The sequence below is a fragment of the Desmodus rotundus genome, chromosome 4, assembly GCF_022682495.2.
Source record: "Desmodus rotundus isolate HL8 chromosome 4, HLdesRot8A.1, whole genome shotgun sequence".
Lineage (NCBI taxonomy): Eukaryota > Metazoa > Chordata > Mammalia > Chiroptera > Phyllostomidae > Desmodus > Desmodus rotundus.
The window spans coordinates 71,213,287-71,235,659 of record NC_071390.1 but is presented as its reverse complement, the minus strand read 5'-3'; the positions used below and the strand labels follow the sequence as shown (position 1 = coordinate 71,235,659).

Below are 22,373 nucleotides of genomic sequence, written 5' to 3'. Positions count from 1 at the left end.
GAAAAAAAAACTATGGAGAAATACAACCCAGGAGGAGAACTTGAACTTATGAGGTGGAAGAGGTGAGACGAGGCAGCCTTGGCAAGGTGATATTGGGACCCACTGATGGCATCAGCTGTGTAGCTCCCTAAGATAAGAAATGAATGTTCTAGGCATAATGGATATAGCAGGTGCCAAGATCCTGAGGCCAGTGTGTGTGGAGGGGATGAGCAGTGAGAGTATCTGAAGAGTAATAGTCCAGACCATTCATATTCTCAGGGGGCCAGATTATGGTGTGTTGTTTCTCTGAGTAAGACAGAAGGTGAGGGAGCTCTGAGCACAGGCGTGACCTGGCTCACGGTGAAGGTCACCTTGGCTACCATGTGGAGACCCAGCAATGAAGGGATCTGAAAACCAGTTGGTGGGTTTTGCCATAACCCAGGGAGAGAGTTCTCAGGTCAGGTGGTAGTGAGACAGGCTAGTCAGCCAGAAAAAGTGGAATAGGGAAACTGAGACAGACAGTTAAATAGCCAAGCAGTTTACAGCCATCTCATAAATCACAAAATCCTATCTTCCCTAACCAAGGACACTTAAGAGTAAATGGTTTATACTTCTCCCCAACAATGGTGCAAATAGCTTAAATGACTTTACTGAGGGAGATATATAACAAAAATCCAATTAGTTTCATTTGTGCCAACCATACCCAAGGATGGATGAAGTCAGAGGGAATAAATCTTATTTTGGCACATCAGTATAAAGCTGATGAATATGCTTTTGAGATCTCCCCTAAGACCTCCCCTAAACCCCCAGTCTTTAAAAACCCTCAAGATGAAGGACCCAGCACACATTTTCCCTCTGGGAGCACACCTGTACCTTTCCCTTTTCCCCCAGAGGTATTACCTCTGCCTTTCTCTCTCTTAAACTCCAAGGGCCCTTATAGTACCTCAGTAACTTTCTAAATAAGCTTTCTTTTATAATTTGAGTTGTTGGCTCTGAAATCTTTCTTTGCTGAACTCAAGAACCAAGGTCCAATTTTGCCACCAACACCGCTGGTAACAGTAACAGAGGAGGAGGGGAGCAGGATTGACTTTGGACATGTAAAGAATGGCCTCTGGCTTGAGTGACTGACCAGCATAGGGAAAGCATGAAGGTGGGGTTTGAGGAAAGATCTAGAACATGCTTTTGGACATGACTTTTTGAATTTGAGGTGCCTATTAGACATAGATGTTGGGCAACAGTCTAGGGGCTGGGTGTCCCCATGCTGGGGCTGTTCACCGTGGCCTGGCCCTGTGTAATGGGAACAGGGGGTTTCCACCTCGTGCTGCAGCAGGGCCTCTGCTGGAAGCTCTTATGAGGCCTGGGAGAGCCTGCAGCCCTCTGATTCTCAGTGTCCTCACTGCCTAAGGTAGCCAGCTGCACCTGAAAAGAACTTTATGGGGATTTGCCAGCCTGAGGCCTTGAAAGCTAGTGCTCCATCAGGCTGGTCTGGTGTGGCCTGAACCCCCACACCCATCCCCTTGCTCAAACAGTCCCACCCTTGGAGGGCAGGTGGGCTAAGGTCCAAGTGAAGGAGCTGGGCCTTTCTGCCTTTGTGGGGCCATGACCAAGCTGTGCCCTCTCTAGTCACTGGCAAGCAGGTGCCCCTGCCCCCAGTGCCTGCCTCCCCAGGGAGCCACATATCCTCCCTCTCTGGTGGCAGGGCTGCCTCCTCATGCCTAGGAAAATGGAAAGTGCACACACCCTGCCCAGGCTCCCTTGGCTCTCAGTGCTGACCTTGCCATTGATACCACTGCCCCTAGCCCCAGCCTGCTCTCTGACCCAACTGGGGTCTAAGCCATTCTGACTTCCTGCTCCACTGTGCAGAGCAAACCATAGCCGTGATTATTTAACTGCCATGAGAGGGCCCTGGGCTGTTGCCCTCCAAAGAGGGCACGAGCAGAACAGGCTCTTTCCCAAAGCACAGCAACTGAGCCTCCTGACCAAACACCTAGAAGCCACCTTAAAATCCCCTGGAAATCCTTTGCAAGGAGGTCAAGAGTTCAAGGCAAGTCCCTGCAATGAGGCAGGATTGGAAAGTTCATGGCCCACACTGAGATGCCTCACCCAGGATAGGGGCTCAGACTCACAAACACACCACTCAGCATATGTCAGAATGCACATTCTCAGGCCCTGCCATATCAGAAACTCGGGGCTGGCCCTCTATCTGAGCTCTAACAAGCCCTCTGGGGATTCTGATGCAATTTAGACAAAGAACCCCTGACTTGAGCAAACTCTGAATTTTTTTAGATGTTGAAACAGGAGGGAAGGATCTTAGCTGAGGAAATCCTAAGGTTTCCAAGTCCAGTCCAGGTGTCGCTACCTCCAGGAAGCCTCCCTGGACTGATCCTTAGACTACTGATGCACAAGACTGAAAATGATCTTCACATCCTCCCACCCAGCTGGATCCTGGCCCATGATGCTTAGTAACTATGGGATGAAATAACAAAGGTGGGCTCCCCAGGCACTTCAGCACCCTCAGCTGTTCTGTTGTGCTATCACTGAGCCCCAGCACTTCACCTGAAACCCATGTGCTGTGGGGCAACTTCCCCAAGATCACATAGTTCTGGTTTCAAAAGGTGAGTGACCTAAGGTGGTATCCTTGGTCAGTTGGACCTCCTGATCCCAGGCTTCTTCATCAGAGTTGGCATTTTCTGAGCCACTGGCCTCTCCTGCTATGGAGGCTACAGGCTACTCTGGACTCAGCCCCAACTCTGCTGCCCATGAGGGGTGGTTGGGCCTCGCAGGAGGCCACGGTACTGAGTTTTATGCTGGGCACAGGCCCACAGCTGCACCCACATGCTATCTGGGTACACCCCAGGAGGCCTATCCTTGCAGCTTGGGGCAGTGACACCTGCTGCAGCAGCTGGACCAGGGATCCCACAACTGGACTCCCCAACTGCACAAAATTCTATATTTGTCATTTTTAAATGACATCAATATAAATGTACATGACATGTACATAAATGCTTAGAAAACATCTGGCTACCCACAGCCACACTAACTATAGAGTATACTGCAAGGGAAAGAGGGGATGTTCACTTTCTGTTCTAAATATTTGTAAGCTATCCAGTGACTTTTCTAAACAGCACATCTGTTTTTATCACTTTTTCAATAACTTTTTTATTGCAAAAAGGCTCAGTTTTGAAACTGGCATTTTTATATAGGCACATTAAAGAGGCAGGAGCCCCAGGGCCGGGCCTGCAGAAGAGTAAGTACAACCACCTGCAAGGGTGGGCTTCGAGACCAGGGCTAGAATCCCCTTGGGGATGGGCAGAGACCACAGGAGCCTGGGGTAGATCTTCCCGACCAAGAGTCCTGCCTACATGTCACTCCTCTTCCCCTCTTCTGTGCACAGAGCACCATGTGTACCAGAGATGTGAAGAGCCCCTTCCTTGTCCCACCTCAATCCCTAGGAGAGCCCATCCACTCCTGGCCATGAGCGCCAGGCTCAGTGCCAAGCAGGAGAAGGCAGGTCCCCTGAGCAAGTTTCACTGGCAGGAATTTACAGGCCCCTCAGGTTTGAATCCTTGCTTTGCAACAGGCCAGCTCCTTGTTCCCAAACAAGTCTCACCAGCCTCAATTTCTTGAGCTATTAATGAGGATGAGGACAGGGCTATTCCTGCTAAGCCCTCCAGCATCTTTGCTGGCCATCCTAACCTGCCTTGTGGTCCCTGTGTTCTTACACTGACAATCCAGCAAGAGCAGGAACTGCAGGTTCTAGCCACACACCTGTGTGTCCATCACCCCCACCTGGCACCCTGCTCAGAAAAGGGTCACTCAAAGCAGAGCACCCAGAAAATCTGGGCTTCCTTCATGGGAGGAAACACACAAGAACAATCATAGTAAGAAAACAGTAGCTAAGACTCTGGGTACTTCATACTAACCATCAGTGACACTAATGCTAGAGCTTAATCACCTCATTAATCTTCACAATAACCCCACAGGAGAAGTCATTATTCTCTGCACACTGGCTGATGACAGCTACAGAGAGGTGAAGTGCCCCAGGCCACACAGCTAGGCCACAGCAGTCCCAGGATTACAGCAAAGGCAGCCAGGGAGTCCTGAGTCAGAGTCTGGCTCTGCTACTTGTGGCTTCATCAGAATCATCAACCTCTCAGAGCCTTAATTTCCTCATGTGTTCCATGGGCACAGAGACCACTACTTCAGAGACTAGCTGGGAGAATTAAACCAGGCTGGTCTGGAAAATGCTGCACCCTAGACTTGGTATTACCTCCCCCTGAGGAGTTGACTCCTAGAGACATGCATGCTCAGTGTCCACCAGAAGCATGGGGGTGCCCAGGACACAGAGGCGCTGGGTTACTCTGGACACATAGGCACCCAAAGGCCCCAGAGAGCCAGGCCCTTCAAGGATGCTCAAAATAAATGCATCCCAGAGCTGTAGTATCACCAGAGATTTATACACAGCACACATTCTGAATCAGAATGCCTTAACTGTTTTCCGGAGTTTTAAATTCTCTCCTCAAACTTTGAGGCCGCAATTGGGGCCATTACCTACTTGATCACTAAAATGCAGGACCTCGAGTTCCAGCCCAGGCTGACTGGGTCAAGCTCAAGGTTTTACGGGATATGCTTGTCCTTTGAGAGGTTTAGTCTGCAGGTAAAATGAGCTAGTTTCACCCTGTCAGTGCCTCTCAGCTGTGGCTGTGCACCAGAATCTCCTGAGGAGTTAAAAAAATATCACTTTGACCAGCACCCACCTCCATGATTCTGATTTAACTGGCCTGGGGTATAGACTGGGCATTGCCATTTCTTCAAGGTTTTCCAGGTGGAATGGGAAGCAGGAAGCACAGGGAGCATCTCTCCTGACTTTGTGGACAGCTCGAGAAACCTCCTGAGGCCAGGCCCAAGGGATGGGGAGGACGGAGCTGGGGTGGGCTACCCTTCTGTACCTGCTTCTGTAAGGCCCAGGGATGGAGCCCACAGACCCATGTCTCTGTCCCAAGTCAGCTAGGGCTGGCCTGAACAAAGCAGCAGCACTTTTGGGGGCAGTTAGGGGAGAGACTTATACCCAGCCTGCCCTTCTGACTCCTTTGCGGCCCCTCCTGTGTTCAGGCAGGAAGGAAAGCACCTTCTAATTAAAGTCACAATTGGCTCATAGTCAAGCAGATGAAAGTGAAACACCCTGTCCTAAAAGCCAGGGTTTGCAAGCTTCCCATCTCCCACACAGTGTCAGGGGGGAACAAGGGCAGGCCCACGCACTCAGGGGCAGGAGGGAAGGGTCCTGTCAGCGTGGGAGAGAGCAAGCTCTGAGTTCAGAGGCAGTGGCCACATGCTTGTTTCATACCTGGGTTTACCTGGCTCTCTGGGGGCACCATCAAGAAAAGGAAGTCCTCCCTGTATCCTCCTGGCCAAGCCTCAAGGGGTGCCTGGGTGCCACATGAAAGGCCACATCCTTTGCCCCTGCATAGGCAGAGCAAGGGCTGCTTGGGCAAAGGCTCTGTCTGAGGGGCCCTTTGCCACCTGCCTGGATGAGCTTCCATCAGCAGTGCCCAGCTGCTACTAGTAGGTGGGTGGGCAAGGTTGTCAAAGCAATAAGGCATAGGGGCTTCTTGTGGCTGCATTTTTGCCCTTTCCATCTTTCCACCCACTTTTTAGGCTCCCCTACCACTCTTCCTGACCACAGGCAGTCCTGGCCCACCAGACTCAGCCAAGGTACTCCATCTGGCATATTTCCTGCTGCTCCCCAGAGAAGAAAGTGGCTTTACTGGGATCCTACATCTGCCTCTGCTTCAGGGCTCAGACCTGCTCCCCTCTGCATGGTCCAGCACAGGGGATGCCCCTGAGCTCTCACAACTCCATTCCTTTCACACTCCGCCCTTCTACCTGTGACCACCCATTTGCACCACCAAGACCTTTCCTGTGCTGGGACTTCAGTGAGAGAACAGATTGAATCAGGAGACACACAGTCTTGACCACAGTGGGGAAGGCTCTGAGCTGTGGAGCTTCAGTTTTCTCAGCTGTACAGTTTCTTGCCTCTCCTTTCTTGCAGGGCTGTGGTGAGGATTAGATAAGAAAATGGAAGCTAAGGTCATTTCCTGAGAGCGATACCAGACGCTGTATTGTGCCACTCACATCTGTGCCTCAGTGTCACCACTCAAGGAGCTCACACCGCTACATTTCTGACCTCTCCTTTCAGCTTTCAGTGCCTCTCAGCTGTGGCTGCACACCAGAATCTCCTAGGGAGTTTTAAAAAACAACTTTGGCCAGCACCCACCCCCATAATATTAATTTAACTGGCTTGGGGTATAGCCTGGGCATTGCCATTTTTTCAAGGTTTTCCAGGTGAAGTTGGAAGCAGGAAGCTTCCAATGGCCTCTGACCTAGACCTCACAGCCACCAGCAGGCCACATGCTTCCCGTCCTCGACTACAGGTTCTCATCCTGTGGATCCATCCAGTTCATATGAACAACTCTGAAGTCAGTGCAGGGCCAGGTAACATCTGGAGCAAATGTGGGTCTATGGGACACTGGACCCAGAAAGTAAATTCTGCTTCCTCATCCCCAGTGGACAAAAGCTTCACAGAGTCCACACAGTCTTGAGTCCTGTCAGAAGACCTCTTCTGTATCTATGTACTCTCCCTCTTCCCTCCCTGGACCACACTCCCTGACAAAGTGCTCACACATGAGATTTGCCTAAGGCTCTGATCTCTAGAAAAGCTAGCCCAGAGAAGAATGGCCATTGTCTTGTTTCCATATGCCTTCCCACATCTAGAACAGGCACATGCTGATGGCCGCATCTGTCAGACAGGGACACTGGCTACTGAACTTCATGATGCAGGTGTGGGAGCGCATGAGGGGAAAAGGTAAGCAGTGTGGCTTCCAGCCCAGAACAAGTGTTTACACAGCAGTGTATACAGTGTCATGTCAGTACAGATGGAAACACCATTCTCTAAGTTCTGCTCTATCTGGCTAAGGGACTGCTTCAACATGGTCCTCAATCTCTGGGTCCTTTCCACAGGGTACAGTCTGGAGCTCTGAGTCAATGCAGCTCAGGTCAGAAGCTCTTTGTGGGGACTCAGACAAAAACTTTAGCTTCTGAGCATTTGCAACTGTCCCACACCATACACACATGAATACAGCACACATAGGCACATACATACACAGCACACATACAGCAGACACACATGGCATGCACACAATGCACACACAGTACACACAAATGCAGTGGACAAACAGTATGACTCACAGTTCACACATATACAAAGCATACTGGCATATGCACACAGCACATACAAACATATATAGCATGTACACAAACAGTATATGTAGCATACATACATGCCACTCATAGTGTACACACAGAGCATGCACACGTACACAGCACACATATAGTGTTCACACACAGTGCACACATAACACATGGCATGTACACCCAGTACACATACAGTGGACACAGCGTGTACACATAAGCACAGAGTATAAACACAGCACACACAAGAGACATCTCTTGTCTCTCCATGCAATGCACACACATGCACTACACACAAACTGCGCACGCAGTACATGCTTGGATATGTAATACACACATGCACACTTGCTAGGGAACACATTCCACCAAAGAATCAAGAGCATGGAAGCTGCCTGGACTGAGGGCTCAGGGGGAGAAGCTCAGTGAGGGCAGCCTGAGTATGAGAGCATTTTGGGAGCGTACAGGAGAGATCTTAGGCAGCCCCAGTGCTGTGAGATATTCTAGAGGAGATGGGAAAAAAGAGTTTTAGGAACTTTTTGTAGAAGATTATGAATAAAATTCCCTTCTGCGGCCTCCTCAGGAGACTTTAGCTAGAGATTTGAGGGCCACTCTGCTACAGTGCTTTCTAAAGTGGTCCCAGCAAACTAGGGCCATGAAGGATCCATGCCCATCCATCAGGCAGAAAAATAGAGAGGAGGATATCAAAGCTGGACACATGCCCTAGGAAGGGCAGTCCTGCACATGCACATGTATACATTTTTTGTGACCTGGGGCACAGTCCTCCTACTCTCAAACTCAGTTTGTGCCTGAGATGGCCTATAGAGACCCTTCACCCCACTCCATCATCACACAAGCCCCCTGACCCCAGGGAGCAGCAGCTGTGGCAGAGGCCTGGATCCTTCTGGGCCAAGCTACAGGCTGCAGTATGACAGCATGCACACAGAGACAGCTGAGGGCACCAATGTCACTCGTCACTACATCTTCACAAATTTTTACATGCACTCGCACTTGTCCAGCCTGAGTAAGGGTTACATCCTTTGCCTAGTGTTTTTCCTGCATCCTGTACCAAAAGGCCCAATAAGATCCAAGGAGGCCTGACACTGCCCAGTGGTCTTGTAAGACTCCCACAACTGAAGTTACAAACAGTACCTGGGTAAGGAATACAGATAATGGTGACTCTAAAGAAACATCCAATTGCTGCAGTATCTGTGTGCAGAGTTTTCATGTTCACAACTGTTTGGGGCAGCCCTGCATACCTCCTTGGAAGTGTCCCCACACCCAGGGTCTGCTCTCACGGGGAACCCTCATCTCTTATCTGCCAGCCCTCCAGGGTGAGGGTCCTTGCCCAGAAGCAAGGCCTGTGGGCCTCTCATTTGCTGCCTAATCCCACCTGAGCAGGATGGCAGGGAGGGGAGAGGACAGAAAGAAACTCAGGGTGGCCAGGTGGGATAGGGGCCCCATCCTTTAGGAGCCACATGGGAGGGGTCACTGTCTGCCTACCAGTGGGCTCTTGAGGCCTCTGATGCCCAGCTACTTGCTCCCAACAACCGTTTTGCCCTCTAGGGTACATTCTGAAGGTAGGGAAGCAGCTGTCAATGAGCATTCACCTCCACTTCCCCAGGGTACCTGCACAAAACACATTTCCCAGTCCAGAGGACTAAAGGAGAAACATTGGAAGGTGGCACCAGTGATAAATACACGGCATCTGATGCAGCGAACTCTGCCCCAGCTGACAGTAGGGATAACAGCCTGGGAAGGGGACAGTCTCCTGCACAGCTGATCAGGAACAGTGCCAGGCCTCCACTCAACTGTGAAAAAGAGGAGCTAGCTGGGGCAAGTTCCCAGGACACAGACAGAATTTTAGGATCCCTTCCAGATCCTAGAGTCTGCAATTCTGGAAATTTGTGAGACACATAGAAGCAGAGACAAGCTTTCTTTTGACTAACCTTTAAATGTTGATCATCAGGAGTTGGAACCCAGTGTGTGTTGGGTGTTACACATATCACCTCACTTGATGCAATCCCTCTAACCCAGGAGGCAGTACAGAGATGCCCATTTCCCAGATGAAGAAGGCCTAAGTTTGCTCAGGTAGCAGTGGTGATACATCTGCCCAGAATTGCCTATCTCACAGCCCTGCTCCTTCTTGGGATTGTCATTTCTCCTCGTCGTTGTCCTTGGCCTGGCATGACCCTCTAACCATCAGGTAAAGTCAGAGGCCATCACTCTATACCTGTGGGAAAACACTCATTCCTGGGCATTCAGGGATGGAGGGGCTCCCAGAAGCTCATCCATGACACCAAGTTAAGAATCTCAGCTTCCTGAAAAATGGGCAAAAATGGCCCTTAGGACCTATCCTGCATGAGACCTCAGGAATCTTACCAAAGGGGAAGGAGGGGCACCAGTAGCCCTCATCTCTGCCAGGCATTGCATGGGGTGCTTCTTTCTGAGGCAGTACACATGTGGGCTTCTATTTTTTAACTTACTCAAAAAAACAAAACAACATGAAAATGGAGTCTAATTTTAAGCTCAGCAAGCTGCAGGGCATCACAATTAGCTACTGAAGATTACACATATTGCTAGTCTCCCTTCTCTTGGCTGGGAAAGAGAGAGACAGAGAAAGTACTGGAGAGAGCAGGGTATCAGATTTGTGTCCCGACCCTGGTGGGCCACTTAATTAAGAGGGCAGATTTTGGCAGAGATTTCAGAATGGGTGCTTCAGTGGAGCTGTCTTGAATTTCATCCTGGTTCCAAAAAATATTCAGCCTTGATGGGAGCAGGGCAGGAGCCCCATTGGCAGTTAGAAGACACAAGTGGGGAGAGAACCATGCTGGCTAGTTGGACCAGGCCAGCAACATGTGAGCCCAGCTCTGCCAGGGACCCTATGGCAGCTGAGGCTGGGCCTACTGTCCCATCTGCAAAACGGACTCCATCACATTTCTCAAGGCTGATTGTCTGGTTCTCTGAAGTCATGTGCACTAGTGTGTGGCAGGAGGTGGAGTGCTCCACAGAGCCCTTACTCCTTGCCCATTCATTCATTTATTCATTTATTTACAAAGGTTAACAAGAGCCCACCTAGACACTGCAGATACAGCAGTGAAGGAAGCAGGGCCCCTGTCCTGCTGAAACCCCACAGGAGCAGGCTATGGCTAGCATGCACAATGACCACACAGACAAGGCCCTGATTTCATGGGATGGAAGAGGATCAGTGCTCTGGAAGAGGAAAAAGATACTGGCCTTCCTGAGGAGGTGAGATCTGAGCAGACTTGAAGGACACTTCCGGAAAAGGACTAGTGCTGTGAGCAGAAGCAGGGGCTGGAGCCTAAGTACTCAGAGGGTCCCCAAGACCTGTGAACCCTCTATCTCATTTGCTTTCTGGAAACAGTCTGTTGAATACTTCCTACTTGCTCACTCACTCCAAAATAAGTATTTCCTAATTATCTGTGTCATCCTTGTTAAATGTGGATTTGTGCCAGGCTGCCCCCTAACCTACCCTAGCCTCTGGAGTCAGGTCACATGAAGTCCTCTCCCAGGGCTTTGGAAAGGGAGGTATGGAGGGCGGGTAGCAGCCTCAGGTAGCAGAGGCAGCTGCACCTCCTTAGTTTCCCCATAATCTCATTTAACCTTCTATCCTCCAATCCTGGTATTCCCCAACTAGGTTCGCAGACCAGAAAATGCAACAAAAGCTGGCAGACAAGCAGTAGAGGGGTCACTTCATCATGGCCTCTTGGGGTCTTGCCTGCAATGAAGGGTGTTGGGGGAAAATGGGAGGGCACTCCCATTTGTGAGAGCCCCCAGGGTTGCTAAGGGCAGCAGACCCTCTGTCTGGAGAAGCATAGGGCTGCCCACCCCAAGAGCAACCTCCCTCTCTTCTTACGTCCTCTTTCCTCAACTCACTTCTCTAATTCCCCTGTTCCTGAAAGCTCAGTGTTCCTCCCTCCCATTCCCACTCTGGAACCCAAAGCTTCTTGGAACTGTTAGGACTGCGGTCCCTGGCTGGCCTCCAATCCCCACCTGGGGCCAGGTGATGCTTGCCCAGTGACCTGCTAGTGGCCAGGCCCTCTGAGTGTCATCTACGCAGAGCACAGGCAAGTAAAATCTACTTAAGAGTCTTCTTGCTTAGTTCATCATCATTTCCAGAGATTCTAGAGGGTGTAAAAGGTTCTGGAAGCCAGGAGCCTGCCAGCTGGACCTTGCATCTGCTCCCAGGGTAGCCCCAAGCCTATCTGCCCCCTGGCTCACATGGTTGGATCCTAGAACAGCGGACCCACTTCCCCCAGCTCTGCTGCCTGTCCACATGTGGCTCCTCCACCCACAGGGATGGAAGGGCCCAACTTCAACAATCCCCAACAACAGAAGTATACAAGCAGGAAGCTCCCTGCTGTGGACTGTCCTTCCCTTCCCCAAAACCCAGCTCAGTTCTTCCTAACTTTGAGGCGAAATGTATTTCACTTAAGCTCCAGAATCCTGGGTGCTGACTGCTGGGGCCACACAACACAGATACTGGCTGCAACCATAAGCTGGGGGTCCAGCAGGTTGGGACTAAGGCCTGGGCACCCCATGAGCAGAGAGCCAGCATCTTCCTCTGTACTTCCAGCACCTATTTCACAGGTGGCAGTGTGCAAGGCATGAGGCCACTGTGCTTAGGACATGTTTAGTACCTGCTGGTTTGGGTGTCACCCAAACTGTAGAACACTGATGGGCACTTGTCCTTAAGGTTATTCACTGCCTCCCTAGACACAGATATGGGGGCTGGAGCTGCCTCCCTCTCTGATCCCTCCTCTGGGCCCCCCTCATCTCCTCATGCCTAGCACAACCAATGTGCCCCTCTGCAGACAGGGAAAACATGGAGAGAAGCTGCCTCTGGCTTCCAAGCAGGAAGGTTCATGGCCTGGTTGCACTGCCCTGTCCTGGCATGTGTGCTCTGGCCAGGGTGGCTGCTTGGATTTGCCCAGGGTGGGGAATGGCAGGGATGACACACCTCTGTGGAGAGGCCTCTTTAGTCCAGACCCTCCTCCTTCTGCACCCTTGGGAAGATATAGATATGGCTGGCCCCTTCCTTGCAGCTCCCATCTTGGCATCCTTCCAGTCCAGTGGGGGCTAGAGAGGAAGGGGTGAAATTTTCATATAAACCAGGCTTCAAGAAATCATATTCACAGATGCCATGAAGATGGCCATATTCACCCCCATGTGCCCTCTGGGCTACAAGCCAGACTCCTGCTAGGAGGCTCCTGCCAGGAGGCCGCTGCCATGGTAACCAGAGCTAGGCAGCACCTCGCCCAGCACTTCCTCTGCAAAGGCCTAGCCCAGGGGCAGGCACAGATGCTAATAATTATGGCTTTATTACAGACACATGATTCATGTTTTTCCTTCTGAATTCCTTCCTATTTCCAAATATTATTTGCATTAACTGAAGGAATCTTGCCTTCTCCTCTTCACACTCCTAAGTACAAATTCTGCCAAGTCTGGGGTTTTTCTTCTTTCTTCTCTCCCTTTTTGTCCAGTCAGTCTCTGTGGCTGCTCAGGGGACAAAATGTCATTGTCCACCAATAACCACTCCATTATTGAGACTGGAGAGGCCAGAGTGACCAGGTAGGATTTCAGAGAATCCCTGCTCTTTCCTGCAGGGCAGGATGCTGGCATGCTGGCTTCCCACTCAGGCCACTCAGGGCCCTCAGGGCTGCAGGAGGATGCCTGGGGCCTCCTATCCCTCTTCACCTCTGGCTTTTTTTTTCTCTTGAGCCAATTCTATTGGTTTCCACAGGAGTCACCCAGCACTCCCCATGTGGGTGTGTGACTCGAACTCCTGGAGGCTGAGCTGGGCCTGGGCTTGGACAAGAGAGTGTGCAAACTGAGATAAACTTGGGAGCCACTCCTGTCATTTCTGAGAATCCCCTCAAGGTACCTTTGAGGTGGAGTGGGGAGTTTGGGTGCAGATTCCCACCTCAGCTGAAATTGCTCCTCTTATATCCCCCTTGTTTATGGGGAATATCCCCCTTGTTAAGACTGCTGTTAAGCAGAATCTGACCTGTGAGGGAAGAGGACGCCAGGTTCCAGGAGGAGCTCTTTGTCTGAGAAATGGCATGGCATGCATGGCCCTTGAGCAAGCAAGGCATGAAGGGTCTGTGTCAGAGCTGAGTGTTCTTGAGAGGCAGGGAGGCTGGGTCCCTCTGGATGAACAGGTAGGGCAGCGTATAGGCCATGGCTAGGCCTTTCCAGGAGTGAGTGGCAGCCTCCACTTCCTCAAGGCTGACTGGGGGTGCTGGGGTGTGGAAAAAAAGAACACACAGTTCTACTTTCAAATAACGTCTAATTAGACTGAGCAATAATTTTCCTTTGTGATTAAAAACAAATAAAAATCAATTTCCTTCACATGAATTTTCATCCTTCTGGCAAAGGCCCAGAGTGGTGCACCAGGACCCCACTGTGCTTCAGGAAAAGAAGTATCTGAGTTCCAAGCAAGGGGTGGAGGGAGGGGCACCAAGCTCTCTGCTGGGCCAAGAGAGCCAGGGCCTTGTCCAGAGGCCAGATTCTCTCAGAAAAAGGACAAGGACATGTGTCTTAACCCTCCAACAAAAACATATCCCACCTCCTGTGCCACTCCAAACGTACACTCCCTGTGTCCCCTGTCCCTGGAAGCTTATAGCCAGGTGGCCAGAATCTGACCAGCCCCCAAAAGTACCAGTGACACAGCTACCTCCATCCCTTCCTGGGCAGTGGACCCTCACACAGTGCAGCATGCTGCTGGCATGGCAGATGAAGGAACAAGGCCCAAAGGGCTTCGGCCATCAACCCTTGGTCTTAGGGCTCCAAAGCAGGGAAGCTAGGTCTGAAGACTGGTGAGTATAACCACCATGATCTAATCTGAACCCAGGACCATCTGTGCAGGCTCAGGAGAACATCAGGGGAGCAAGGTGAAGGCCTGTGGGAGCTAGACAGCACCCCTGCAAGGGGATGATGCCTGGCCAGGGTCAGAGGTCCAGCCATGCATGTGCCCTGAGGGGCCCTGTGCTGGGCAGGCAGATTCAGGCCCTTCCAGAAACAGCCCAACACTCTTACTGCCAATGAGTGACATTCATGACCATCCTACACATCCCCACAGTGTCCTCCAAAGCATTCTTGTCCATTTTCCAGATAAGGTGCAGCCCAGTAGGCTAAGGACAACCTGAGGCCACACAATTAGTCAGGCAGAGTGAGCCAAGTCCTGCCTGTAGGCTACTTTTTTTTGTCAAGGGCTGAAAGTGAAAGTCACATTCTGAAAACATCTGCCTGCTGTGTTCAGAAGGTGGGCCTGGTGATGAAGCTGCCCTGTATGGGCCAGAGAGACAGCAGAAGGACAACTAGAACTTTCTGCACTTCCTAACAAGTGAGAGATACCCAAGAGACAAGTGGTGGGAAGGAATGGAATCCTTCAGTGTGTCTCTCCAAGGGGGATGGAGACATAAAGAGACAGGTTCATAAATGCCAAACCCTAAGCACAGGTTGGCATGTTTTTCTATCAGAGTATTCATCCACATTATTCATATACCACAGCACCAATGAAACCCCAAAAGAGTCCCCAGACTGAATGTACAGGTGACAGAATGATATGGCCACACAACTGAACAGTAATAAACAAATGGTGAACAAAAAAAATTCACCTATTTGATAAAAATGTCCCCAAATTATGTTCATGTTAAAAGCAATCAAAACTTCAAATACAGACACATCAGAAAAATCACCCTTATAAGAAAACTCCTTGTGAAATTTGATAGGGCCAAAGCTATACTCAGAGAAAAGTTCATAGAATTCAATATATTTTCAATAAGGAAGAAAAATAAAAACAAAAGAGGTAGAATGTAACTTATGTGTGGTAATATGATTGATTTCTTCAGTTTTCTAGGAAGCCAAACTGAAAATCTGTTACAACTAAGAGAGTTCAATTATCAATGACCTGACACACATTTTTAAAAAATCAATAGCTTACCTATCTATCTCCCTGGGTACAGGTGTCTCCATCCCCAAAGGCATCCCCACCCCATCCATAGGGAGCAAAAACTGAAATGCTCACTCCAGTGGCAGTGAGAGAGGGGTATGTATGAGCAGGTGTCTGCATGGTCCCAGGGCCCTGGGGCCTCCTGACTCTGCAGGTCTCCCAGCCATTGGCTGGGAGTTCTCTCCACTGGGCCTGCTCCATCACCCAGGCCTGCCACTGGCCCACAGCCCTCTCTTCTAGCCCATGACACTGCACCACTCTGTCCTCTGGGCTGGACACTGCTGGTTTCCAGCCTCCACTAAGAACTTGCTGTCTGTCTTCTATGGATGCTGCTCAGCCAGTCCCAGAATGAATGTAGGCTCTCCCTACTCCTGGTGCTGCTGCAAGTCTACATCTCAAAGCCTTGGCTTCCACTTGTGTCCTAGGAAAGCAACCTCATGAGGGTTAAATGCGACCTGCAATCTGTCTCCCAGATCTTCTAACTCACACTGGAAGGCAGGGGCAGCTGCTAGGGCAGCCACACTGACTTTTGGAAAATGCCTTGGGCTTGGTCCCAGCCCTGCAGGTAGGTGGCAGGTGGGTGTGAGCAGGTCATCGAGAGCAGGGTTATTCTGCTGGAGGCTGAGACACATTACAGTGGATTGTCCAGAGAAAACCTACTGGTGACTGTGAGGTCACAGGACCAGAGCTCTTGGGAGCTGCAGTGTTGCAGAGGGCAGAGAAGCAAAGGCCCACATTGGAGGCTCTGACTTTGTTTATATGCTTTCACCTGACCACTCTCCCCAGGGCCCCTCCGTATCTCTGTCTCTGGGCTTCCCCTGGTTCTGGAACCCCCAGGCACCTAGCCAGCATAGAAGCTGGCACAGTGGAGGCATCCTGGTCTGGGAGACAGTTCTGAAGCCTGACCTCCTGGATAAACTCAGGCAAGCTTTACCCCCTTGTGGGCCTTGGTTTCCCCATGTGTAAAACAAGGAAGCAGAACTTGGCAGTCTTCACAGGCTGTTTCCTGACCATGGATTTGTTTCTTCCTTCCTTCCCTCACTTATTCAGTCAACAAACATCCATGAGGTCCTGCTGACCTGTGCCTCACATTTGGAAATAGAAGAACTCATGGACCTTGGGACCCGGGGTGACAGATATAACACCACAGTGTAGTTTGAGAGACTTGAGATTAGGGGTTTTGCTAGGTAGTGAGGAGACACAAAGGTGGGAGAACTAATGCTGAAAGGAGAAATGAGGAAGGGCTTTCTGGAGGAGGTGGTTTTTTGAGATGTGCTGCCAATGATGACCAGGAGTTTTCCAGTGAGTTAGGAGAAGAAATAGCAGGGCAGTATCATATGTCCAGCGGACACCCCAGTCCAAACAGACAGCCCTCCTCTGGTTACTCATCAGCAGCTCTCCTCAAGGGTGAAGCCCAAGTATCCCAAAGGTATGGAGGGTACAGGCAGCTTCCCCAGGTACCCACCTCCATCTTGGGTCCAAGTCAAACTGTACCCATCCCAAAACCAATGTATGATCTCTCCCCCAAGGTGGGGGACCTCCCCAGAGTGCTCAGCCCTTGAAGACTACACCACTGTGGTCCCTGTGCTTGGTGGGTATGCGACGCAGGTGGTGCTGTCCCTGCGCCCAAGGCACATAATAGCCAAGTCATTCCAGATGCGGGGGCTCCTTCAGCTCACCTTCCCTCTCTAGGTAGAGCTCCCACTGCAGGAGGCCCAGCAAGATGGGGGCATAGTGGTTGGGCAAACTGAGCCCAGGGCCAATCTGTCCTTAGCCAACCTATACAGGTATAGGCAGTGTGGTCAGAAGTGGCAAGGGGCCTGAAGGGAAGAGCAAGCTCAGACTCTGAATTAGCATTTCAGGCCAGACCTCTCCGGGAACTTTAGACTCTCTCGGGGGTGATATCACCTGGCAGTACGGTGGGTAGTTTTGCCCATGTCACTGCCTCCAGAACCTGCCACCCTACATGTCACACACCGAAGCCCAACCTGAGGCTCCAGAAACATCCTGGCTGTCTGCTCCCCCTTGCTGTCCACTGCCTGCAACCTACCCCCCACCTGCCCACCTGCATTCTTTCTCACTTCTGCTGATGGCAATGCTTCCTGGAGTGGCCTGCCTCCTCTCCATCTGTAGCACCACACCTCTGCTATCAGCAAGGCCTTGTGCTTTACCTTCAGAGTGTGTCCAAACTGGCCCTTCTCTCTTCCTCCGCTGCTGCCCCCCTAGGTCACTACACTGGTCCCAATGTCTTCTCACCCTCTTGACACCCTGCCTCCAGTCTGGCCTCTAGACACACTGGAGGCAGGGTATCTTCCTCTTCAAAGCCATGCCAGGTCTTTTCTTGGTGTACTCCTCTGCTCCCACTGTTACACATCTCCCTCACTCCCGTTCAGGTCTTCATACACAGGTTACACATGCTAAAGCCTCCCTTGACCACCCTAATCAAGGTCAAATGGCTTACCCACATTGGTAGTCATTACTCTGGGCAACAAATTGTAGGACCCCGGCTTGCCAGGCTAAGCAGGATTGGCATAACCAGTCATAGTGAGGCACTCCTCTGGTCTCTGGTGTCCCTATCTGCACTGGGGTATCAGCTCCAGGCTAAAGGGGATTGGAACAGTGGGAGCACACTGCACCTGGATCACACTGCTGGATACATCTCAAAGGGAGGGTTTTAATAAACAGTCAGAAAATGCAATACTGCTTCATGCTCAGGATTAATTCTAGGACAGGTTCTTAGCTTCCCTCTGGTAGAGAAGAAGCTACCCCTCACCCTGGAGCCCATACTCCTTGAAGCTCTACCCTAGAGATCCACTCTCCTGAAATACACAAGCATATGTGAGCCTGTAAGGCAGAATCCTGCCCTGATACATGCCTCTTCCTCTATTTCACACATATCCCATATATAAGCATGCTGGAAGTTTCACATACTCTCACTCTTACCCAAGTTCCCACTTCATCAAAGACTCCCCCATCTCCCAGCAATGTATGCAGGGCGAACAGGTGGTTCTGGGCCCCTCAAGTATGAGAAATGACACAGAGCCATCTTGGCTTTTATAAGCTTGACTGCCAGTCCCAGAGCTGCCACCCACCTGAGCACCCTGGACATCCTGGGACTGTTGTCTCCTGTATCCCCTGGCCATATTCACCCGCAAGTGTCCCTATCAGATTTGCTAGTGCACTTAGCCAGAGCTGATCACTGGCATCAGCAGTACCTGTTGGAAGGGCAGTGGCAGTCTGGGCCACCCCAGCATTATGAGCCCTATGAGCTGTCCACCTGCCAGCAAATGCCCCCATGGAGACAATGCAGAAGTGGTTCCCAAGGGCAGGCTCCCTCTGGGCCAGACAGAGGTATTCAGGATGGCCACACTCCTCCCCAGGAGGTCAGCACCCTTTCTCCAGCTCAGAGGTGCAGAAACCCCCCACAGTATGGTCCTGCTACAGTCAAGGGGTTGCCCTGGAGATTGTCCAAGTTGCTACCTCCAGTACCCACCACCCGCATATCACACACTGCAGCCCTACCTGAGACTCCAGAAATATCCTGGCTGCCTGATCCTTGCGCTATCCACTTCCCCAGGCCTGCTTGCAGCCAGAAATACTGAGCAGGGCAGGGCAGGGGTGGGGTGGGGAGGAGGTAAAGCCCACCAGGGAACCAGGCGGAGTCGGGTCACGGTTGGAGGAGTTGGGATAGGGCCAGACACTGCAGGGAGGGCCTCAGGCGGTTGCAAGGAACAAGGATTGGGAGCGGTGAGCTGCTCAACTGGGGCCTGGCAAGTGAAATGCAGGGCCGGGGAAAACAGGAGACATTTTAAGTGTCCCACCTTTTGCCCAGGAGGTTATAAAAGAGCTGTCTGTCCTCCTGCCTACCTCTTCTTGTTTACCTGATGTCTTACCACTTGCAAGATTGACTACCAGGCTGAGTCTTGATGGACAGTATTTCTGTCTGAAGGAATTAGTAGCTGTGCTGGGTCCATTGGCTGGACAGCTTGGAGACAGCTGTGTTTCTGTTAGAGCTCTGTCCCCTTCCCTACTTTCTCTACTAGAACTGGAACTCACTTCTCACTGCTTCAACACCTGTACTATTAACTATGGCCTTGTAAGGCTCCTGTGGGTGAGCAGTGGGAGAGGAGAAAGGCACCAAGCAGAAACAGCCAGGGCTACAGACTGCTGGCATATCAGCCCTTAAACTATTTTTTTTTCATTGTTGTTCAAGTACAATTGTCTCCATTTTCACCCCACCATGCCCCCCTGCCACACCCATCCCCACCTCCCACCCTCTTTGGCTTTGTCCATGTGTCCTTTATACTTGTTCCTTGATGCCCCCCCAACCCAGTATCCCCTATTATCCCTCTCCTCCCTCCACTCTGGTTACTGTCAGTTTGTTCTATATTTCAATGTCTCTGGTTATATTTTGCTTGCTTGTTTGTTTTATTGATTAGGTTCCACTTATAGGTGAGATCATATGGTATTTGTCTTTCACCACATGGCTTGTTTCACTTAGCATAATGCTTTTCAGTTCCATCTATGCTGTTGCAAAAGGTGGGCGCCCCTTCTTTCTTTCTGCTGCATAGTATTCCATTGTGTAAATGTACCACAGTTTTTTGATCCATTCATTTACTGATGGTCACTTAGATTGCTTCTAGCACTTGTCAGCCCTTAAATTTTCAAACTGTCCTTCTCTGCCGCATCTGCTTCTGATTTCAGGCTAGCTGGAGGATACAAAGCTCAAGTGGCCTATGCAAGTGACTTGTGACACCACCAGGACAAGTCTGGGTACTTGTGTAAGGGAGTATAGGCTTAATGGGGTGTAGACATAACAAGGCACAGGCTGAGAGGCCCCAGGGTCCTCCCTACCCCCAAACCTAGCTTGGGGGCTGGGGGATTGAGAGTTATTTTGCATATCAATAACAGCAGGCTAGCTTCACAGCCTGCTTGGAGCCAGGGAAATATGCATGACTTTGACCTGTGATGTAGCTGAGAGGCAGCTCCCCCATTATAATGCCTGTGAGTGAGCTTGGAGATGGTTTGCTCCACACCATGGGGCCACACCTGGCTGAACTAACTATGGCAGCCAAGAAAGGCAGAGAATAAGGGAGTGCTAGCAGGTGTAGCTGATTGTGGGAGGAGTGACAAATGGGGTTATGGAGGAAGTTCCAGGCTGGGATTTAAACAAAAAGGCGACCACCAGGTAGGACGGGGAGAATGCAAGACCATGGGAGAAGAAAAGGGGTGAAAGGACTCTCCCTGGCAGGCTCAGAGGAGATGCCACATGGTTTTGGATTAAGGACCAGAGATCAGGGCAACACAGCTGATGATGCTGGGAACTGCAGGAGACCTGCCCAGCTGAGCATGGATTACTGGGAGGAACCAGGAGAAGTGAACTGCAGACTTCTGTTTTTTCTTTTTCTTCTGGAGGGCAGTACTTCTGATTGGCATGTTCTGAGACTGGCCTGACTGGGCAAAGGGGAGAGGGCAGGACTGTGTGTTTGTGTGTGTATCTTCATTTCTAAAGGGAGTGAGATTTAATGGTAGAATTCTGCCATTTTTCTGAACCTGTATAATTTTGAGTTAAACAGTTCCTTTCCTTTTTACCAAACGCTGGCTTTGAGAGCCACAGTTCCTAACATGGTGGTGGGCAAAGAACCATAGTGTAAAAAGACCTGGTGGGGAGGGGGGTTGTTTCTGTAACACTTGGTCCCTGGGCCTGCATGGCCACCCCACCCCTTGAGATGGCTCCAGTGCACCAAAAAGGGTGAGCCCTAGGATCCTACCCTGGAGAAGCCTGCCAGGCACATATCTTCTGTCCTTAGCCCTGACCCACAGCCTTGCAGAATATCTTGGACCTAAGGTGTCCACAGTATTGTCTCAGGGAATCCATGTGGGCAGTTAAACCCCTTGTTGCCACCAGCACTGAGAGCAAGCCTTCCCCTCTGCTTCTGTAGTTGTTACACATAGCCAGATGAGGTGGCTGGGCGGACATGGAGCCCAAAGGTGTCTTCCTATACAGTCAGAGTGGTTTCCCAGGTGTGCTCACCCAAGAATTCACCAGCATCCCCAAGGGCTTCCCTAGGAGGAAGGAGGATCCCTCTGCCCATTGTCTCTGCCAGGAGCATCCTTGCAGTAATGATGGTACCCTCTCCTTCATTCACAGGTATAAGCTCAGCATTTATGTGTATACCTGGACTATACATCTTCCCTGGTGACCAAGGAGAAAGGGAGACAGGAGTGCTAGGGCTGACCCCTTCTGGGTTGTTCCCCTCCTCGAAGCTGTGAGTGGGGGTGTGTGCAAGGAGCAAGGTCCTGCAGGGAGGGCCGTGGGGACCCACAAAGGAACCCATTACCTTGCCTGAGTCGGCTTTAGAAAGTGGAGAATGAAGAGATGGAAGATGGCGGTGAGATAGGTGGGAGGGGATCCCAGTTCTCCTTGTGCCCAGCTGGAACACCTTGCAGATCTTCTGAGGAACAGAGTGAACAGCCAACTGAATCCTAGCTTGTATGAAGTTTGGAGGCCAAAAATTGCAGAGGATATTGACAAACAGACAGTGAGGAGATTGTGTTGGGACGCTAAGGTCCCTGGGATCTGCACAGGGGACCTAGGCTGCTGTGGCCCCCTGCTCGGTGCCTGCCGCAGGATACTTGGAGGATAGTTAGATCCTCCCTCCCTTACCAGAGCAGGGGGGGCAGTCTGACACCAGGAGGGACATGGATGCTTAAAGTTGCCAGTGGGAATAGAGATGAAGTGGGAGACACTCAAGGCGGTATATATCCCCTGGGACTGTGGACACCGGCTATGTCATTATCAGAGAAATTGGGGAGCTGGGTGACACCTGGAGAAGGGAGAAGAGTTGGGTCATGTTGGACCCTGACCTGGATAGTCTCCAGTCTGGTTAGAAAGTTGCGCTGTGTGAAAAGCTGGGTGCTTGTTAAGAATGGCTGGCTTAAACAAGAGGCTTTCACGAAAAAAAAAAGTCTTGCAGCTACCTTGTAAGGAACTCTTGCAGCTACTGGCTCACCCCAAGGGTGATTTGAACTGTGTGCTCATGCTTGACTTGGGAAGCTTGCTGGGCAGCTGATTTGCTCTGCTTGCCCTGAGGCTGATTCAAGCTGCTTGCCTGCGCAACCCCACAGCAGAGTCCTGAAACTTGCCTAGAAGCTGACTGGCACTACCTGCCCT

The 22,373-nt window shown here is 51.0% G+C and overlaps 1 protein-coding gene across 1 annotated transcript in view; it reads right to left on the bottom strand.

Moving 5' to 3' along the window:
* The window catches only part of RASGEF1A (RasGEF domain family member 1A), a 36,070-nt gene extending 17,319 nt beyond the window's left edge, over positions 1-18,751 (bottom strand). Inside the window, exon 1 of the mRNA XM_045196018.3 lies at positions 18,722-18,751. The gene's annotated coding sequence lies outside the window, so the exon portion shown is untranslated. The remainder of the gene's footprint in view (positions 1-18,721) is intronic.
* Positions 18,752-22,373: the final 3,622 nt, after the last annotated feature.